At 45.9% G+C, this 22,255-nt stretch overlaps 1 protein-coding gene across 2 annotated transcripts in view; it reads left to right on the plus strand.

The window, feature by feature from the left end:
• Positions 1-8,557: 8,557 nt before the first annotated feature.
• Positions 8,558-22,255, plus strand: part of SLC25A51 (solute carrier family 25 member 51) — a 40,249-nt gene continuing 26,551 nt past the window's right edge. The window contains exons 1-2 of one of the 2 annotated variants that reach the window (XM_085636582.1): positions 8,558-8,695; positions 13,513-13,592. The gene's annotated coding sequence lies outside the window, so the exon portion shown is untranslated. The other variant, XM_085636583.1, reaches the window with a different exon arrangement.

Here is a 22,255-nt window from a genome sequence, read left to right on the forward strand (position 1 = left end):
GGTCTCGGCATTGTTAAAGTTAGAGCTATTGGCATTGCTCATGACATTATTTTTGTTTGTTTTTGTTTTTAACAATGCCGTTTCTTTAAATGTTTTGAAAACAAAAACATAAACAAAAATAATGTCATAAGCAATGCCAATAGCTCTAACTTTACCAATGCCGAGACCATTGCATTGTAAATGCTTGTTCACTTTCTGTTTATCACAAGAATCTTACAACACGCAAGATAATCGCAGCCATGGTCACCTTAATTTGGCGGGAAGTCCAACTGTACTAATCCCGTCGCGTTTTTCCAAAGCAATAACAAGGGAAGCTGAGAGGAATCACAAGGAAGCTTCGTGAGAGACATTACGCGCCACCAGCAGCCCACAGAATTACAAATGCGTCACACACCCTCTGAAAGCAGGTCTCCACATGGGGTGCCCTCACCCCTCCCGGTCACCCCACTGACATGAGATAACATGTTTGTCAAGTGCAGGAAGGGAACAGCTACCACCATCTTGCGCGCCCAAGTGTTGGGGAGAGGGTCTGCATACGGAATGTGAATACATCACTACAACAGTGCATTAGCCAGCACTTTACCCCGCCCCGTGGAGAATCCTGTACTGAGAATTGAAACCAGGTCACATATAACTCTGTGGGAGTTCCCTTGCCTAAAGCGGCCCTCCTAATGGGCCCTCTGTGTCAAATGCAATCGTATCCAGTGAGGTACCTGTCTGTAGCCTTTGTGTACAGGAGTGACTGTAAACAATAACAAATCAATCATCGAATTCCGAATGATGGAGTGTTACGTTGGTAATATTACATTAAAAATGTCCCAATAAAAAAATATATACTTTTATACCTTTAAAATATTATTATTTTTTAAGTTAGTTTATTCACAGTTCCTTCTTTTTCTTGGACAAAAAAAATTGAAGACCAAATTCAGTCAGTGGTGCACATTTCAATGCCAAATTACCTGTCGATGTTAAAAAAAAAATAAGTCTTTGGGGATCAGTTTCGATTGAGAGAAACTCTTGTAGTGAAATTTTGCACCAGCAGTTTTTTAAATATGGCGCTTCATAGCGCATTCCTGTAGTTTGAAGCGCTGTAAATTACATATCTTAAAGTAATGTAATGGTTCCCCATTGGGTGACATGGGGAAGAACGGAAGACTGAGCTGGTTTTGCCAGGATTCGGACTAAAAATCTGCAGGTCATAGACAGTGGTTAACTCACTGAGCCATTTTACCAGGTAAAACATTTCCACCGACCTAGCAGTGCAACAAGTACGTTTTTCTTTCGGAAATTTCAATGTGTTTGCTTTGCCTGGTGCACGAAAATACATTCAAAGTGCATATGGTAATGCAGTTTTTAATTTCTGTTTATTTTAATAATTATCTTTTATATCACAGGCCCATTAAATTAAACCTGCATTCAGTTATATATCTCCAGGCTCATCTTTGAAAGGAGACAAGAAATGCTTGTAAATCAATCTGCCCAGCAAATGCTAGTTTAGGATGGCTCCCAGCACCAGGCAGGTGCAGTTCTAGATGCAATTTCTTGCATCTAATTTTAAACTTTACAATGCACTGCTCTGAATAGCGTCCGCATAAAAAACAGGTCTGAATTCTCACTTCAGTTCTTCCTAAATTTCTGGCTGTTGATCCTGTGGTAAGAATGGGGTGTATTATTTCTCTTAAAATAGTATTACATAATAACAGAATTGGCGTTTTTTCTGATTTTCTGTGCACACGACATGCACTTTCACCACATATTTTTTTTTATTACAATGTTAAGAAGCTATATCATTTGATGTGGTGTGACAGTTTTATGATTTTTCAATATGTAAAGGAGTACTGATACACTTTTTTCCTACTTTAGTGCAGTGATTCCCAATCAGATTATGATCTATAAGTCTGCCAAATAACAATTCACAATGGAAGCACAGTGAGGCTTATTTACAAGCTCCTTGCGCCGCCGGTAGATCACTTTTCCCCTTGTTAAAAGTGACGCACCGACGGCGCAAGGGACTTGAGAATAAGCCCCAGTGGGTTTTCAGTGTGTCGGTGTATGCACTTATGTAGTCTTCGCCCTTGAAGCTCACGTTGATGAAAGAAAATCTTTTAAGCCTAGATTTACTAAGGATTGCGCAGTGTAGCGCAACTTTGCGCTCCAACCGTGGGATTTCATAATGATTACATTTTTTTTTTTTTAACTTTATTTTTCCTTTTAAACATACAATCTCGTTACTCCCCCCTCCCCCCGACATCAGTGAAAAGCGGTACAGCCAAGTCCAGTCAAAACACATATACTTATGTAGCGCTTCAGAGTGAGACAGAGCATAGTCCATATCGTGTGAGAATCCGGCCCAGCCCAGCTCAGTGCAATACAGGAGTAGCCTCGCTGTTATCCCCTCCCCCCTCCCCCCTCCCCCTCAGAGGGCATCGGGGAATACAACTCTCCACTCGTTCCCTCCGATTCACTCTGTGACAACTGCCCCTCCACTGCCAATCCTTCCATACACAGAACTCGCCACGCCAGAAGGTCCTCCTGCAATTTTTCATCCCTCCTAGAGCACTGCATATGCGTTTCCTCTGCCAGCGTCCATTCCCGCACATCCCTGAGCCATGTGTCAAGCTCCGGGGCTTTCCGCCCCATCCAAGTGATCGCGACCCTGCGCCTAGCCAATACTAGCATTAACTGCAGCAATTTATAGGACAATTTCCGTTTCCTCTGCTTGGGAACCAGGGCCAACAGGCAATGTAGGGGTGTCCGCTGGACCCGGAGGCCAGTGGCGGCCGCAACCACCCCAATCCAGAACCTCTCTACCAGCGGGCAATCCCAGGCCAAGTGCAAGAATCCTGCTCCTGCTGCATCGCACCGCGGGCAGTTGTCCACCCTGCCCGCTCCAAATCGACTCAGCGACTTCGGGGTAAGATAGGTGCGGTGCATAAAATTAAAATGCGTGAGCTTGAATCGCGCATTACAGGATACACGCCTCGTCAAGGCTCCGATTCGCGTTCGTTGCCACCGATCTAATGGCACTCCCAAGTCCGCTTCCCAGGCCGCCCACGCCGGAGGCTCCGGAGGAGCCGAGTCGCGTTTCATAGCTGCATATAGCAAAGCAATCAATCTGCGGCCCCGGCCACACGTCAGTATTACATGAAGGGTCTGAGTCATTGGAGGTATCTCCGGGCACTGCGGCCAGACCGATCGCACCATCGCACGCAGTCCCTGATAATGTAGATATTGTCCCCCGCTGAGGCCATAAAATTCCTCCGCTTGTTCAAAGGACAGGAAGGTTTCCGAGAGGTACAAATCTGCCAGCACCTCACAACCCCCCTCTTTCCAGTCCCGGTAGGACACCTGGCGTTCCAGTTCCACCATGGGGGCCAGTATCCAGATTGGTCCATGCTTAGCGCCAGATCTGGAGCGAGCATGTAGCCTGACGGTCAGAGCTGCCGACTTTTGGAACTGGGGAACGGGGGTTCAAGTCTCACATCCTGCGATTCAGGGGTTCAAGTCTCACATCCTGCGATTAATCTCTCCGTGCCTAAAACAATGAATGTGTCCTTGTGCAGGCGCGGTGCGTCCATTGGGGCGTTGCCCTTCCGCCCGCAGATCCCTTGGCGTCTCTGAACCTAGTTTACTTAAGTTCAGAGACGCCGAGGGAGAACTGACAATCATGTCAGTCAGCATGACGTCGAACCGCCCAACCCCTTCAGAGTCTGAAGGGGGTGGGCGGTCCGGTGTCATGTTGACTGACATGCATTGTCAGACCAGCCAGGGACAGGCAGCACTGCAGCACAAGTGCGCATGAGTGGGGAAGGTGAGCGAATTTTTCGCCCGTGCCCAGTCATGCGCACTTGTGTTTCCACTGGCTTGCGCATGCCCATTAGGAGCCCCTCGGTCTCCTAATGGGCAGGCGGCGGGCGAAGAGTAACCGTGCCCTAAGCCAATCCTGGTGCTGCAGCAGCGCCAGGATTGGCTGAGAGGTTGCCACTCCAGTGCTGTTCCTGTTTGAAGAAGCGCCATTGCAAACGCAGAGCAGAGGCGGTCAGGTAAGTTTTCTTTTTCTAAATTTTATTTCACCGGCGCGACACCCCGCGAGTACTGCGAGCCGCGACTGTACATTTCCCTGGGGTATGAAGTAAGGCTGTTTGGGGGGATTCTAGAGCTGAAGTGCGTGCCTGCAAGGGCGCGTGGTTGGTACAGTATTGTTGTCTTTGTTCTTTTAGCCCTGGGAAGGGCTTCCATGTTGAGTGTGTGACCGCCAAGGGGCAGGTATCGTGTTCTGCAGGCGCGCAATACCCATTGGACTCAAAGGGCTTCAGCCCCGCTGTCGTGTGTGGCAGCCCAGGATGAGACAGCTTCCCGGCGCACACATAGCCGCTTCCCGGCGCACACACAGCCGCACCCGAGCACTTCACAGGTCTTTAAAAGACCATTTACATGTTAATGAGGCCTCACCCCTTCTAAGAGCCCCTGCAGCTCCACTCTGCCTATTGCTTAAAAGATTCAGCCCCCCCCCCCGAAATGTTTTCTTAGCCCCCCCCGAAATTTGGCTCTAGTTGCGCCTCTGGTGTTCTGGGACACGCACTTAGCAGCAGTGTGTATGACGCAGTGAACAGTAAGGAGCACTGGGACTGCTAGAGGGGGCTGGAATGGCGGGTTTCCTTTCCCGTATGAAGAATGGCTGCGGCGAGGCCGACGTTGTAGACTGTAGCATGGAGAGCTGTAACTGCTTGAATGGGCAGAAGAAGGGCTTTCATTTCCCTGGGGTATGAAAGGTGGCTTGTAAGGCTGCCCTTGACGAATTGTGTGCTGGGCTGCAAGTGACTGCTGGTGATGTCTGATTCAGACAAGCATTTGCAATGCAATAGGTCTCGCATTTATACGAGTTTGAGCTATTGGCATTGTAAATGACAATGCCTTTTATTTATGTTTTAAAAACCCACACATAAATAAAAGGCATTGCCATTTACAGTGCCAATAGTTCAAACTCTTAACAACTGCGAGACCTATTGCATTGCAAATGCTTGTTATGGTGAGTTCATGTTTACTATGCGAGCAAAATAGTGAGTAAAGCATTCTGCACTTGCATTTTTACATGTAAATGTTTGTGTAAGCAAAATGTAAAACGAAAGCTAGCAAAGGCATTGAATTAACTTTAGACGTTGTTTTAGAAAAAAAGAAAGGATAAAAAAAAAAGGAATCTGCTGTGAAAGGAAACAGCAATGCTACAATAAACTGAAAGTTAGCCTCCTAATTAAGATAGTTATCAGTGTTGCCGTGGCACCCTTTCAGCTGAATGTGTTTGAAAAGCGTTCACACCTCGGTTTGGGAAGAAGACCGAATGATGCGCCAAGAAGTCTGGAGTGGTGTGAAAAGTTTGAATAGTTTGTAGATGTGTTTGATGTGGAGTCTGCAGTGGTACAATACAGAGAAACGTCGCCTCCTGGTTAAGATCGGTATCACTGGTAGGAGCTGTATATGCGGCTTTCATCAACTTGTACATATTGATGGAAACAACAAAGTGGGAAGTTTCAAACTGAGACCAGAATGTTGTTTTAAAGTTCCCTTTCCGTTCCCGCTCTAACAGTTGCACTTTCAAAACGTTAAAATAGGACGGAAGTAAAAAAAACTATGAAATTATACAAAGTGTTTTGCGGTTAAGTGGACAAAAAGTGTAATTACTTCTAACTATATGCACCCTATGGAAACCAGTGTGTTTGTTTGTTTGAGCACACACACACAAGCACACATACAGAAACTACCAAAAACACAAGCACTCTTACAATCACATGCTCCAGAACAAAAACACCCAAGGACATAAACACAAGTACATGCAAACACACACACACAGACACACACACCATCACACGCACAGACATGCACAAGCACACACACACATGTGCGCGCACACTCTCATACGCGAACAGAAGCGCGCACACAAGTACGCATACAGAAACATCCACAAGCACGCATACAATCCCATGCTCTAGTACATAAACACTCAAGTACATGCACACACTATTACACGCACAGACATAAGCACACATACAGAAACATCTGCGCGCAGAAGCACACATAGAATCACATGCTCTAGTACAAAAACACCCAAGTACATGCACACACCATCACACGCACAGACATGCACAAGCACACACACGTGCGCACACTCTCATACGCGAACAGAAGCGCGCACACAAGTACGCATACAGAAACATCCACACACACAAGCACACATACAATCCCATGCTCTAGTACATAAACACTCAAATACATGCACACACCATTACACGCACAGACATAAGCACACGTACAGAAACATCTGGGCGCAGAAGCACACATAGAATCACATGCTCTAGTACAAAAACACAAAAGTACATGCACACACCATCACACGCACAGACATGCACAAACACACACAAACGTGAACACAGTCTTTGATACATGCACAGACGCACACACAAAAGCACTCATGACACATTTCTCCAGGACTGCCGCAGCATTGATGGCACACAATGGCAGGTTTGGACAGACTAATGAAAGACATCTGCTGCCGGTTCCGAAAGTGAAAACAGTTCTCGGATAATTTACCAGATAGAAGGGGGCGCGGGGTCACGAGCAGCGACGGGAGAGAGGGAAGATGATAGACGCAAGGCAATAATGGGTAGTAAGCTGGTTAAGAAACAAACGACGTCGAACCGTGCACATGCGGTTTAAGTAAGGTGTATGCTTATGTAAAAAGCCTGTAGTTTTGCAGAAAGGCGACATTGACATTTCCGGGTGTTTCAACCCTCCAGAAAGAAGCAAAGAAAGATACTCGTTTAAACTGATCGGCAAATAAAAACAAGGATCGGAAAAACAGAAGTGTACATATAAAGGCACTGTGGAGGCTGTGACACAGGGCCCGTTGCCCCGCTACGCCTTACGTCACAGCGTCGTTGGTATATCTGTGTCTGTTATTCTTGTAAAAGGATACCTTTGTGTACCAATTGCGACAGTGAAACTTTTCCTAATAGGGTTTCACTTGTTTTGGACCAGATGTTTTAGGGCTGTGAAGCGTTGTCACACCAGCCAGAGCTTTAAGTAATTATGTGCTATCTTTTTCAAACAATTCGGCAGCGGAATGTGAACAGAGGAGCTCAGCTCCTTCCTTTCATAGACACAAGCCCCCCGCCACGAAAGTAAATGGTACCGCTCTGCGTGCCTGGAGACAGCAACACCCATCTCCAGAATGGAACAAAGCTTCAGAGGGGCGGCACTGCGGCGGGCTATCGAGTAAATCACTCGCAGGGAGTGGGATAAGGGAGGGGGTAGGGGAGAGAGGCAATGCAGGCTGGCAAATGGTGAGCACTTTTCGCGGGCGGCCGTGCGGCCAAGAAAGTGAAAGAAAACGAATGCTTTCAGGCTGCCAAATGGTGCGCGCGCCCGGAGCACATGCACTGTAGTTGGCGGCCTGAAATGCACTTGTTTCCACTTCCAAAAGTCGCTTACTATAAGTCTCGCCAGAGCAGCGCTAAAGCGCTGTCTCAGGCGAGACCTAAAAAACGTGCAGGGATAAGGGAGGAGGGAGAGTCTGCCCATGGTGTATGAATGACTCCTCTGGGGGCAAGATGTGCACAGGGTATGAGGAGTGCTGTAGTGGCCTGGACTTGAAGCAGTGTAGGAAGGCAGCTGGGCCAGACAGGCCTTTTATACCATCCCTTCCGAGCCCCTCCCACCACAGGGCACTCAACTCGGACCTCCACGCCTCGCCATCTTCAAATGTCACCAGCCGCTACTGTCCTTGTGTGATGTAACTAGTGCTCATGTAAAGCGCTCCAATAGCCTCGGGTTAAGTTCGCGCTATATAAAGCAGCAAAAAAATAGAAAAAGAGAGCTGTAAACAAGTATCCCTTCAAGCCCTGGTCGCGGCCCGTAGGGGAATTTTTTATTTTATTTTATTTATTTTGTTGCATATTTATATAGCGCGAACTCGACCCGAAGGTATTGGAGCGCTTTACATAGCACCGTATTTACATTACACATTCAGGACGGGGAGATTAAGTGATTTGCCCAGAATCACAGGATGTGGACGCGACCTCGAGGCTCGAACCCTGGTTTCCTGCACCAGAGGTGACAGCGCAGTCGAATATCAATCTCAGGCTGAGTCCCAGGAACGGGGCAGCTTCAAAAGCTGTCAGTCAATAAATAGATTGTGACAGGATTTAGACCACTGCTCAATCTCATAGTCTGGTGCACTACTCCACACGGCACCCTTCGTTCTTCCTCTTCACCTGCGGACCAGGTAGCAAGCTGCTGCTACAGCCTAACTTGGCCTCTAGGGTCAGAACTACTGACATTCGCAGTCCGTGCCTAAATCACATCTGCCAAATATCCAAATGAAACCTTGCCGGTGTTCCAAAAGTAAACCGTAGCCACGTGAGGATTACAATAGCCAATAGTCTCTTCGGAATTCAGTGTAGCCACTAGACTGGCTGAAATACGCTCAATGGTCCAATCATATGTCACCTTAAATATAAGTAAAGCCTACCACTCCCAGGCGACTCACGGAAAATGTACGGCTGTTGGATTGGTTGTCAAGCGACCCGGAAGTGGTAAAATGAAGGCAAATGACATTCGTAAAAGATCAACAACGGACGAGAGACAATTGGCAGGTTTCACGAACGGCTGGTGTAAGGAGCGGACATTTGACCACCTTCAGGTGTGCAGATTCCAAATTCGAAGTCGGAACTGTACCGTGTTGTATTTGTTTATAGTGGTACAGGTGCGAATATCTGCTTAAGGCGTTGAGGAATTAAAAATCTGTTATATGGCGTCCTTAAATAATTGTAGGTGTGCACTTATGAACTGTGATCAGTCTTGAATTTTAAAAACGTTTAAAGCTGTTCGTGTTTTTATTGCAGGTATGATCTGTTTGCTGTTTAGCAAAATGAATATGTTTTCCTTTAATGGTCACGAATGGATTTTAGAACATACTTAAAGCTTTTATTGATGCTATAAACTGATTGTTATTCTGTAAAGTATGTAAGGTTGATTTTTAATAACCACAAAGTAAGTGATTGTAATAACGCGAACAAGAAATATGCATCATTTCTCAACAACTATAATACACCCACGCTTCCAAAATTATTTTACTTTGTGTGAGTGGAAATAATATACACAGCATTTCCCCGAATATTAACTATTTTGGATGCGATAGCGATATGTGGCATGGAAAGATAGTCTTTATATAGTAAAGTAGCAAACACCTATTTTCTGTACCCTACTTACTTTAGAATAATTTGAAAAAACCTGACAAATAAGCACAGTAGACTATTATTCTTGCACCATCGATGCTGTAAAACATCCGCAAGCCTTCATTTACGTGTCTTAATGCATTTCTCCATACAAGTACACCTGTTGCTGTTCCTTGGCCAAATGATTGCTCAGTCTAAATCAGTTTTGTATAAATTATTACAAATTATTTGTTAAGCGCGCAGTTACTCTAGCAGGATGTCCTGGCTATAAAAGAAAACTAAAGAGGAACTTATCAAAGATGATCCATTCTTGGGAGAACCCAAGGTGCTGGGAATGGCACGGGTTTAACTTACGAACTATCAGATGGTTGGTGACATTATTATGCAAGGCTGGGAAGTAAAAGAATTTCGTTGTTTGGCTGTAGAATGGGCAAAAGAATGTGCGCTTCTGCGGCCTCGTTCATCTTGAACTTGTAGGAGGTATGGGAAGTTTTTGGTGGCCACAGTCTAGCGGACACTGCAAACAAAAGGGGAGTTACACTTTCTCAATAAAAGGAGTAGAATGAAGAGGCACAGAAAGGCAAGTCATGTGTACGGAATCACAAAACTTGGCCAAGTGGGAACTATTTGCTTCGAGAAGTGCTGGTACCCTTTCAAAACCTGTATTGCAACAGTGCTGAAAAGTGCCGGTGCTCTCCCTCAAAAATTAAAGAAATTCAGGGACTCAGTACCAGACAGTACCAGCCCGTTTAAAGCTTTGTTTGTTTGTAAATGCTTTTTAAACTTTATCCAGTTGTTTCTGTCATTAATATCTTTGCCCTGGTCATACGAACGTCCCTCATGAATATGTATTGGTGCACATGTTTAATCATTGTAATGTACTCTTGAAAATATACTTATTCAATTAGTATTTGTAGAGGACAGCACTGTCACCCCTGGGGGTATCTGGGCGCTGAGGGTGCAGAGTCTGTCGAAAAGCCAGGCCTTGAGTTTCTTTCTGAAGTCTGCCAAGGAGGTTGCAGTTCGGAGGTGAAGGGACAGGTTGTTCCAGGACTTGGTGGCGAGGTAGGAAAAGCAGCATCACCCACTGCGGTGGGTGGGTGTGAGGGCGCGGCAGGTGGAGCGTTGGTGTCTTGCCGGCAGGTGGAAATTCAAGGACTGTCCTACATCAACAATCAACTGATCATGTAGGGGCTTTGTATGCGTGCATGAGAATCTGGAACTGGCATCTCTTCTGGATGGGGAGCAGGTACATGTTTCTGAGGTTGGGGGGGTGAAGCAGTCTGTTTTCGGGAGGTCCAGGATGAGTCTGGCTGTGGTGTTCTGTATGGGCTGGAGTTTTCTGACATGCTGGGTGGAGATTCCGTCGTAGAGGACGTTGCCGTAGTTGAGGCGGCAGGTGTCGAAGGTCTGCGTGACAGTCATTCTGGTGTTGATTGGGATCCATCTGAAAATTCTGTGGAGCATGCAAAGGGTGTGGAAGCAGGAGGAGGCGGCTACGTTGACTTGTTGTCTCATGGTCAGTTGGCTGTCGAGGATGATGCCCAGGTTGCATGCATGGTCTGTGGGTGTGGGTGTTTGTCCGAGTTCTGCTGGCCACCAGCTGTGCTCCAAAACTGAGGTGTTCTTCCCCAAGATTAGTAGTTCTATTTTGTCGGAGTTGAGGCTGAGGCAGTTCTCCCATCCAATTGGCTGCGTTGGTCATGACACTGCGAAAGTTGGTTTTGGTGTTGCCGGGGTCCTCGGTGAGGAAGAGGATAGGTTGTGTGTCGTCCGCGTAGGATATTATGCTGATTCCGTGGGTTCCGACGTCTGTGAGGAGCGCTGTGTAGTTATGAACTAGGCGGGGCTGAGGGATGATCTTTGGGGTACGCTGCAAATAACGTCCTTGGGTGCGAAGGTTAAGGAATGCAGTTGGATGCTCTGAGTGCGTCCTGTTAGAAAAAGATGCAATCCACTTGAGGGTGCATTATTGTATGCAGATGTTGTAAAGTCTGTTGATGAGGGTGTGGCATGTTTAAAATGAACTATAAAACACCTTAATATGTATAGGGTGCGCATTGACTTCTGTAACTCCCCACATGAATAGCTCCCCTTAAACGCATAGCTCAAGCCACGATTGCCCTGGTGCGGCCTCTTGCATGTCAAATGGATCCCTTGGGACATCACCCACCGTAGCTTCAGGATGAAGCTTCGCTGCTTTGATTTCATACATTCCATTCTGGTTTTTTTCTTCCTTGCTCCAGGGTAGAGTCCAAAAATGTGGTCATAAGCAAGTCCAATAAGAAGTGTTTATGAGCTGCAGGTAGGGCTTTAAGTGGGACAGATCTCTCTGGGTCTCGGACCCAGTTGTAATTAAAAATGAACACTGAAACTGATCCCTGTCTGCCCTGTATTCATGTCCTTAGCTTTTCTGGCAAAAACACTGATGGAGTTCTGAACTATGAATGTAAAAATGTGAAGGTAATTCAGGTCAGCGATGTAGTTTCTGTTTTATATTTCATGTTTTACGTAATTTTGCATCCCATGTGAGTGTTGGCTATTTATGCATTATTGATTTTTTTTTTTTTGTGTATCATGTTACTCTTGTTCAGGGCATACTACAAACTGAATCGCCTCCAGGTGTTTATAATGAGCCACTAGTGAGAGCTCTGAAGTCAGGCTGAAAATAGTGCAACTTTCTCACAGTGCATGTCCATGAGTTAGAAAGGTGTTCAAAATACCTGGTCATCCATTCCTTCGCTTTTCTGCAAAGCACACAGAGCAATGGACACGTATTCCAGCTACAATTGTGATTCTGTGCAAATGTGTTTGAAGGAAGTATACAGTTGTCAAAATATTGACAAGACATAGGTAAAAGAAAATGCAGTGCTTACAGATAGATGGATGCGTTGTGTTAAGGAAAGAGGTGGAGGAGAAGTGAGGAAGTGGATTCAGTACAGAGTAAAAGAGGGTGCTGAAAATGAAAGAGATGAGGTGTATGCAGATGGACGAGATGTGAAGAGAAAAAGGGTCTTCATGTCTAACATACAGTGAGCATAACAGGTGTGATTGAGACACTCTGAAGATCTCTATCCCTTCCGCAGATCTCAGTGGTGTTTAATTCAGTCTCACAATTTCAGAATTGAAGCTTTTTAAAAATTAATTATTTACAACAAAATCTTTGTTACTCATTTAGTTTAAACCGCTAACGACAATTGACCAAGCCAATAGTCCTGGCTGGTTTTAGGTGTGGGTCACGTGTTACTTATCTGCAATAATAGAGCTCAGACAGGAACCAAAATACTGGTTTGAGGGGGCACAATAAGGGAATAACAGTAATTTAGTTTACGTGTTTAAGCCACAATTACATTGGTCATGCCACTTTTAGACATACACACACCACTCTTTTTTTACATCCCACTTGAAGCCCAGGGAGCAACATTCCATAAGTATGGCTCTCGCTCTTTTTCTCTCACACGCACATGTGCTTACATTAGATAGCAGAAGTGCAAAGTTCGCTTCTGCGATAAATAGGTGCAGTACGGTTAGCATTGTGGTCAGTTTCCCTCAACCACAGCAAAGGTAAAAAACAGTATTGGCAGGTACAGTGCTTACTGTGTGCGCACATAATCAACCTCAACCTTACAGCATTAAAAACACTCATCTATATTTTGAAACAACTAGTTTTAGCTAAAAATTAACAAAATACATTATGTTTGAACTTGCTGTTCCAAACCGTTGAGAACTCTGGTACTATTATTACCTGAGCTTGATATGCAAAGGTACCTCACCTATGTTCAGTCACCACTATGGCTGTTCGCTTGTGGTTCTTCTTTTGAGCTCAGTAGGTTAGACATAAAATGCACACAAGGGATGCTGCCATTAGCTCTCGGGAGGAAGTTTTAGGGCGCACGTGTGCTATGTTTCAGCAAACTATACTGACTCATCAGTCTGCCACAAAACTAATAGGATATCGGATTCCTTAGAAATTCTTTGTAATATTAAATGGAACACCTGCATATTTTTATCCAATTATACTTATGATTTCCTTATTTTTATAGAATTAATATCTCCACTATATGTTGCAGAAAATGTTTATTTAATATCATATTGCTTTGCTGTGGATCCAGAAGTGTGGAACATGATTGGGTGTTTTGTAAAAGAAACCGTTCCAGACCCCAGGACTCCCTTTTTGATATCTAAGCACTTTAGAAATGCCATTCATTTATGAATTCAAAATGTTTGTAGAATGCGGAGTACTAAAAGCATATGTTTGTTAACTTTGGTATGTTCTACCTAGGCTGCCTTCAAAGGTGTCATATTAAGGCCTCCTTATTGGACCAAAGCACCAGAGGCATGGAAGCAGAATTTGGTCTTCAAGTAAGTCTTTCTATGGTTTGTTGTTGTTTTGCCTTGCTTAGTACCCATTCATTGAGAAAAGTATAGATTACTTGCAGAAGCCTTTGCCTCCTGTTAAGGGTAAGGGTTTCCCAACCGCGTGAAAGACATTTGTAATTTATAATATTTTCTTTATGCAGGAGCCATTTTAAGCTGTTTATGGAAATGTGCATGCCATAGATGGTTAAAACCTATTCACCTCAGTCCCTTGGCTATTTTGGAAGCACAGTATGTGTATTCTGCAGTATTTTTGAATGGAGGATTACAATTTACAGTGCAGTCAACACTACTAAATAAAAATAATTAAAAACGAAATTTAATTAATCTACTCTCTGCCATTTTTAGGTCTCGCCTGACCCAGCGCATGCGCTGGTTTGGCGAGACTTTTTGTGAGGGCTCAAAAAAATGCTACCATGGCCAGCCTAGAGCTACAGTGCATGTGCGCGGGCGCGCGCTTAGGAGCAGAGGCTGGCAAACCTCATCATGCCCATTAAGCGCCCGCGATCACTTTCGCGGCGCCCCTTTGATGTTCTCGTTCAAAGAACATCAAACATCAAAGAACATGTTGTGTTAATGCTTTGCTGCGCCCGTTTGACTTGGAATGTGCTTTCTCTTTCAACAAACTCGATGTTTGTGTTCCTTTATTTTGAGATGCTTTTAGTATTACTGTTTTGTGACTTAACCCCTTCGATGCGGCGCCGATTCCCGCTCAGCGCTGACCGTTTCTTGGGCGGGCGTGGTCATGACGGAACGGTTCCGTCATGAGCACAGCTCAACCGATGCTCATGACGGAACCGTTCCGTCATGAGCGCCGAAGGGGTTAAAGAACATTAAGGAACTGTTACTGTGAAACTGGACAACGTTCACAGTGTTTATTTCTGATCTCAGCGGCTGCTTCATGTCCGTTGCACCATTCAGGGAGTCCTTTCGTTGGCGCTTTCATGAGGACATGATAAGGAAGCTGGAAACTTTTGGCACATTCTCTTTAGAAGCACAGCATGTTGGCGACTGGTTAATTGATTAGACCTATGTAGCGCTTTAGATCTCAAAGCGCTATGGTGGGTGCAACAGTTACAACTCATGAAATATGGGGTGCAACTCACAAGGAGGGGGCAGGTTTGAGTGCACATTGGCTGCAATCGAACTCTTAAGATGATGGGCTGTGTGTATCCATTATCAGCACTCCGTTTTCGCTAAGTGATCTTGTTTGTTTTGTTGTTCTGTTAATGCTTTGATGCGCCCGTTTGACTTACAACTTGCTTTCTCTTTCCACAAACTCGATGTTTGTGTTCCTTTATTTTGAGATGCTTTTAGTATTACTGTCACACACAACCGCACAACCACACACACACGCACAACCACACACACGTACAGCCACACACAACCCCACCCACACACACCCACCCACACACAACCACCCACACACAACCACACACACAACCACACACACAACCCCCCCACACACACAACCCCCCCACACACACAACCCCCCCCACCCACACAACCACACACACACACACACACACACACACACACACACAACCACACACACACAACCACACACACAACCACACACACACTACACTACACTACACACACACACACAAAACACCACACACACAACCACACCAAGCATTGGCATAGCCAATAGGTCTCGCCTTTGGGACTTTATAAGTGTTTAGCCACGCAACAGTTGATGTAGTTGTACCGAGGATATTGTGCTGCATAACTAAATACTTATAAAGTACCAAAAGCGAGACCTATTGGCTATGCCAATGCTTGTTTATTCTTGAAGTGAGAAAGAGGCACGGTCCGCGACAGGTATACACATTTCTTGGAAACCACACTTCTCTTTTTCCACAAGTAGATTTTTTATTTTTTGAAAACTAGTTTTATTCATCAAATGACACATAATGGAGCAGAGCTCTGCGCCCCTGAGACTTTTGCATAATCCATACACAACATCCTTACTTTGATGTATTTTTTGTCAATAAAAAGAACCAGGATAAAGAAAGCGCAATACAGATGAAAACATACCTCAAAGAATGGTGGCTTGGATGTTGGCTATCTTTAATTTAACTTTCATTCTGCCATTTTTCATCAGTAGTCCGTCTACAATCTATTTTACAAACTTCTTACATTTATGGGTAACTGACTACCAGAGAAGGCTTTGAAAAGCAAGAATTTATGTCCCTAATAAGCTGTTGGGGACAAAGTCCCATGCATGGTAAAGATGTGTACCCCTACCCGGAGTACCCAACTGTACCGTTTTCTAGATCCCTAATGCAGATTTTGTTGTAGTTGACTTTTTGTCATAGGCGAGCATAGGTCATGTGTGTGTGCCATGACATCGGCCTGTCTCATGAATTGCGGTCCTGTTGGACTGGGAGGGGTGCCTAAAACACTACCCTCCTAGTGGTGGGAGGTTACTGCCTTCACCAGAAGTCCTACTTTTTCACCAAAAGGAAACTGAGCCGAGAAGTAGACAGGGGAAGGAAAAGAGGGACAAGGGTCCCGGTAGAACTCTCTAATCTCCCTGGGGTATCCAGAGATTTTGGGATAGACGCCTCACTCGCTTATCGTTACATGCTATATCATCTGCGCCTTTCCACACCCTGATAGGATGATACCACCAATGCGGACTCAACCAGAAGACTGTCTCTAAGAGTTCTTACATATAATGAAGCTGGATAAAGCAAGAATCCAGAAAAGAGTAGTAGAGCGTGAGTAAAAAATATCTCGCAGTAAATCTCAGTCTTTTATTAGTAGGGTACTGGGATTATGGTTAAAAATAGAAGTGTAATAAGGTTACATTTTGGAAGCTAACTTAGTTAACCTTGATTCAATCGAATGCCAACATGTTTCGGCCCTCACAATGAGTCCAACACAGATCTGGGGCCTTCTTCAGGACTAAAGTTTCATCCCTGCTTGAAATGACTAAACCTTTATTCCTTGTGAGTGTATGAAGCCTATAGCTCTCATCCACAGTTAGGATACATCTGTGGATTCTGCCTGAGGACAAAAAAGGGGTATGTTATTAGAGACACTTCTTCACTAGTGCCTCCCCAAAAAGACCACGATTTAACTACTGGGTACCAGGTGAAGTATGTCCTTCTTTTCTAGTATACTCTAGAATGTATGACTTTAAAATCATATTTCGTTTCTAAACACCTTGATGATGTGTAAAACATTTCTTTACCACTATTCGACACACCTCCCGGAAATCACGTGGAAAAAAACGTGTGTGATGTTTATTTAAAAACAAGGGGAAACATCGTCCATGCATTAAAATGGGGATACCAACATATCTCTTACCCCGATTATGGGTTATTTAAGCATTGTGTGTCTGTCGCCTGTTGCCTTCCTGTAGTCACTCTGGTTGTAAAGGGAGACCCAATCACAGCTCATTACGGCTCATCTAAAGATTTTGTTTCTAGAGCATGCCACTGGATGTTTTGTCACCAGAAGCTTTTCCCATCTCTTTTGTGATGGTTTTCTTTGAAAAAAACTTGCGATGTCTCCTCCCACCAAATCAACAGGATTTAAAAACACTACCCTTGCAGGGTGGATTAAAACCTGCATTGTTCATGTTCTCAAACTGACCTCCTATAAAATACAAGGAGTTTTTTGCAACGTTTGCTGTTATCCGAAATAATTACTCTCACTTTCCTAGTGAACTACAGTGAACGCAGTGAAATGACTGCTCCCGCCAAGCCTATATAGTCTCGAAACAACTGTTGCCGGGGAATTTGAAGTCTACGCCTTTCCACTGTAATAATGCTCCCATACATTATCCATTCAACCCTATGTAAATTATGGGTCAAAGAACAACCGTTTTCTAGGTAGATAGAAACCTCTGTTTTTTGCTTAGATCGTAATCACAACTCAACCTCATTGAAGGTGTGAGGGGATCCTGCGGTGTTGGTGTTACCTCAACATAATTCCTCTCGCCTTTATGATTCCTGCGAAAACCCAGGAGTCAAACAGCACAAGCGCTGTGGTGGCAGCATACTGTGTAATGATCAGTAGTAGTGACCAGGTCCTTTTTACCTTGTCATTCGACTGAGGCCTACAGGCTCACTCACCTTTTTAAAAGTTCCGCTGCTGTGTGTTTAACTCACCCTTGACCTACACTAAGTTGAAAATACAGTGCGTGCATGGTGAAAAGATGTGCTAAGTGCATGCGAGTGTGCAAGACGTACCCTACACAGTGGGTGCAGTGTGCACATGGTAAATGTGTTTGTGCTGGCAGAGGGTGTTTAAAGTGACACACTCTGGTGCAATACAGAGAGACTGCAGTATTGAACTGCGTGCTTGTGCTGCATGTGGAAATGCTGGTGGTAGCAAGGTACATGGTCACAACCCTACTAGACAGTGGAGTGTGCTATGAATGTTTAAGGGCAGAAGTTTCTTTTTGGTAAGCCAAGGCCTGGCTGGTGATAACATGAGGAGTAGAGTAGTCTCTGCCCAGATAGAATTGTATGTTGCTGCATTCCTATAAGCTGGGTGGGACAAGCACTGGGTGTGGGGGAGCTAGGCTCTCCCTGTGCATTTCAAAGGGCTGTTTGATTCAGTAAGAGATCACATGGAAAGGGCCTTGACACATATTAGGAAGTGGGAAATGGGCCTGATAGGAGAGTCATAAAGTTTAGGGCCCAGAATTAACATTTGAGCACAGATCACTGTGACTGACATACAGGTTTAAAATCTCGTCACTCCCATGAATCTTGTTGTGGGTTAATCGTCTTCGGATTCCTACCTGCTGTGACAGAAATCCTTCAGGAGGAAGACCAAAGGAGAGAGTTTTCCATTTCAAAGAAGCAGAACCCCAGCATAAAACTTCAAAGGTCCAGACCCTAAGTCACATTTTGTGTCTGAAAAAGAACGATAAGTAGGGGAGTCTGAGACCTCATACTTTGTCATCTGCTGAGCAGCCAGCCGGGCTGCATGATGGGGGAAGCTCTGCAAGACTTCTGCCTGTGACTAGGACTAGGGGTCTAACCTGCTAGTCTCTCTGCTGGGTGAGGAGACCTCCACCAGGGAAACCAAGCTAATCTTCCCTGGAGTCTGGAGCATCAGTACCTGCCTGCTCACCAAGACAGATGTGACCTTCAGGGAGAGGAATGAGATCCAGAGAGGAGCCCAGACGTGGGGCACCAGAGCGAGGTGTGAGGAGCTGTGTTTCACCGATCGGGCCATTGCCCATGTGCCGAGTTGTGAAGATTGATGACCTGTATGGCAGGAGGGGCTGCTGAGCACCAAGGACAGTGCTGCATCGATAGGGCTGCTGCCCATGTGCAGCGTTGTGGATGTTGGTGACCCAGTATTCCGGGGTAAGCATGTTTGCCAAGAAAGTGTCACATCGATCGGACCGTCGCCCATGTGCAGAAAGTTGCTGCGACCCCCATAGGCCAAGAGGGGCCGCAGAACAGGCAACCTGTTGCCAGCGTGACCGGGCAGTGTCGTTCATTGGAGTGACCCCGTCTGCTATAAGAAGCTACTTGAAGTGCTGAGGCCTGCTGTCCGGGTCATTGCTCATGACCCAAATTGCTGCTACAACCAAGACAAGGGAGACTTTGTATCAGAGGATCCCTGAGGACAGAGTTTGCAGTCGTCTCCCTGCCGGAGCAAGGAGACTGCCCTCATCCACAAGCATGGAAGAACAAGACTTACTGCATGAGGCTGAAGCCTCTCCGATTGTCAGGACACCGGTAAGCGCTGCTCAGGAGAGTGAGTCCGCACCTGCTAGGAACTGTGCATGTTAAAGCGTGCAGCCTTACTTTGCCGATCCGGGCCAGGACTGCATTGCACCACTGCAAGGGTTTGTAGGGTAGCAAACAGAATCCACAATTGTAGAATCTTGACAAGAGGTAATGATGATGTGACTCAGTGATAAGAAATAGACCATGATTATAGGAGAGCAGGGTAAGGAATAAGAAAAAGATGGATAAGACAAAGAAAGTGGTGCATGAAATAAAAGTAACAGAGTGACAAGAAAGGAAGAGAAAGTTTCATGACAGAGGTTGTCCATTAGGGAGGAGTAGGAGGGTGATGCATGTGTTACAGCAGATAAGGCGTGTGAGAAGTTTGGAGTGACCAGGGGCTCGGTAGCCGAATGCCCACCAATGTCGGGAGCTTCAGGTGTGAAGGAGACCTTGACTCTACAGCTGCAGCGACCAGGAGACGTCGAGGACGACCAGGAGCCGGATATGATCTGTCCCACGAAGTATGTTGAGTGCTGAGGAGTCGGTGTCCGGCGGGAGCACCAACAAGCCTTGGCAGCGGCAACCCATGAAGGTCAAAGAAGGTTACGGTCTGACCCAGCAAGGACCAGAGGACTCTCCACAGCAAGGGGAGTCAGGGCAGACCTGGAGCAACCAGGAGAGCCCAAGAAAAGCAGTGTTGTTCCTCAAGTGAACCCTTCGGCCGAAGGCACAGGAGTCGTGAGGGGACCTCCTAGCAGTTTCACAAAGTCACAGCTTGTGGGGGCACAGAGTGCGAGGAGGCTGAAGTCCTTTGTACAAAATGTGCGCAGAGGTTGGGGCTATCGATAGCCCAAGACACTTAGTTGGGGAATGCCAACAAGTATATGCACTTGCAAATGTACGCGGTGCACAGGGGTTCGGGTTATGCAGTCCCCACGAGGGATACTGGCCTTAAACTTGGTGAGAGGGCAGCTCGACCTCAAGGAACGTAGTAACCCGCCTCCTGTGTTGCTGGAGCCTTCGTAGTCCGCAGCAGACCGGTAAGTTGCGCTATGGTGCCTGCAAATGCTGGCACGGAGCCTGTATGGTGCACGGGCACCGACAATGCTTTGGACTGAGAGGGAGACTAAGTCGGGCCCAGGTGAAGTCCAGACGGTCGAAGGTCAGTGGTTTCTTGATAAGAATCTTCTCCACGTCGAAACCAGGGTCCTACCGTCAAATATGCCATCTTGTACGCACGGGAAAGTGTGGAAATGTGCCTAGGGTCACCCTCTTGTCCACGGGTCCAAAGACCAACAAAATAGAGATCGGCACTGGAGTTGGAATAAATAACAAGTTTATTAATTACTCATGAGTGGGACCACGTCCACACAACACTCTAGTGCTGCAGGAGGTAGTACACTGAACTCACAAACCATCGTCGCTTTTTTACCGGTTTTCTGCAATGTAAGCATGTGAACAGAAATGGAAAGAACCGTTTTAGAAATGGCTATCAGCAAACAAGGGCAGATGAATAACCACTTGGTCAGCAAAGTGGGAGGGGGAGCGGAAATGCTTATGGCAGCAGTAAATGGTCGACAGTTAAAATCTGAGACCAGGTGCACTGGCAGCTACAAACCCCCAACATGTACATTGCTTTAGCTGAGTCAGGAAGGCAACTAAAATAGATAACACAAGCAGAGTGAAAAAGACGAGCAACAGAGGACGGAAGAATTACGAAGGAAACTAAATGGACACCACAGCCAACATGGCTGTCACTTATGCTAAGTAAAATATTACACATTTCCATAAAAGGGTTGGACAGATTCAGAGGACCCTCCCTGGGGAGGGTCAGGACATTGGAGAGGTTACACCCATGTCCTTTGTCCAGTTTTGCGCCAGAGCAGGAGCCAAAGGCTCCCAGGACTGGTTTGAGCTGGACTATGCACAGGGACACCAAATGTGCCCCCAGTGCAGACTTTCTGGCACTCTGAGTGCACCCACCCTACCCCAATACACTAAATCCTTCTGGGAAGTGCTCACATCTTCCTGTGACAGGATGTCTATTGTGCAGATTTCCTCTGCTCAAGCTTGGCTCTGCAGCAGGAGGGCAGAGATGTGTCCGGGTCGAGAAGGCTGGTACCGGGAAGACCAGGGACCTCACGAAGCTTGCTTCTGAAGGGTGGAATCATGCCTCCCACACCGGTTACTGGTGTGGAGGTATGATTTCAAGGTGTTTGACACCAAACACGAATGGTTTGTTGCAGCCGTTTTCGAGATAGCATTTTACGCGAGCATATAATGTACCTCTACCTATATGTCTGGCTGCATCACCGACAACCCAGGAGAATGGTCTCTGAAGGCTGCAGGGGTACTCTGCTCATGTAGGGGCACCCTCTCATGTAAAACCCAGTACCCTGCCTTCAGGATTGTCCAGGCTTGCTATAGGGGTGAATTATAGGTTTTAAGTGTAGTGACCTATAGATGTAGTAAACCTATATCTAAAGTAAGTGGTGCATGCACCATCTTACACAGGCTGCAATGGCAGACCTGTAGTTCCATTTTGCATGGCCACTCATGGGAGGCATAATACATGCTTCAGCGCATGGGAGGCCTCTGGGGTACCTATGCCCTGGGTACAGGTGTACAATATACTAAGGACTGACAAGGGTACCTCCGTATCCAATCTGGAGTGTGCCTAAGTACATGGCATAACATTTTAGGGCAAAAGCAGATAGACTGGGGCCCTTAATAGCAGTATCCCAGTCAAACTAGTCCACAACCAGCAAAACACCATGCAAAAAGTGGGGGTAACTATGCAATCAGATCCTACCTTCCTACAAGGCGATAAAGATGTTGTGAGGGGTGGATAAAGGAGGATGAAAGAGGAGTCTGAGGAAGTAGGATGATGGATCAGAAGAATGCTGAACACATTTTGTGATGGGAGCGGGGTGATTGGTA

The sequence above is a fragment of the Triturus cristatus genome, chromosome 2_1 (genome assembly GCF_964204655.1).
Source record: "Triturus cristatus chromosome 2_1, aTriCri1.1, whole genome shotgun sequence".
Lineage (NCBI taxonomy): Eukaryota > Metazoa > Chordata > Amphibia > Caudata > Salamandridae > Triturus > Triturus cristatus.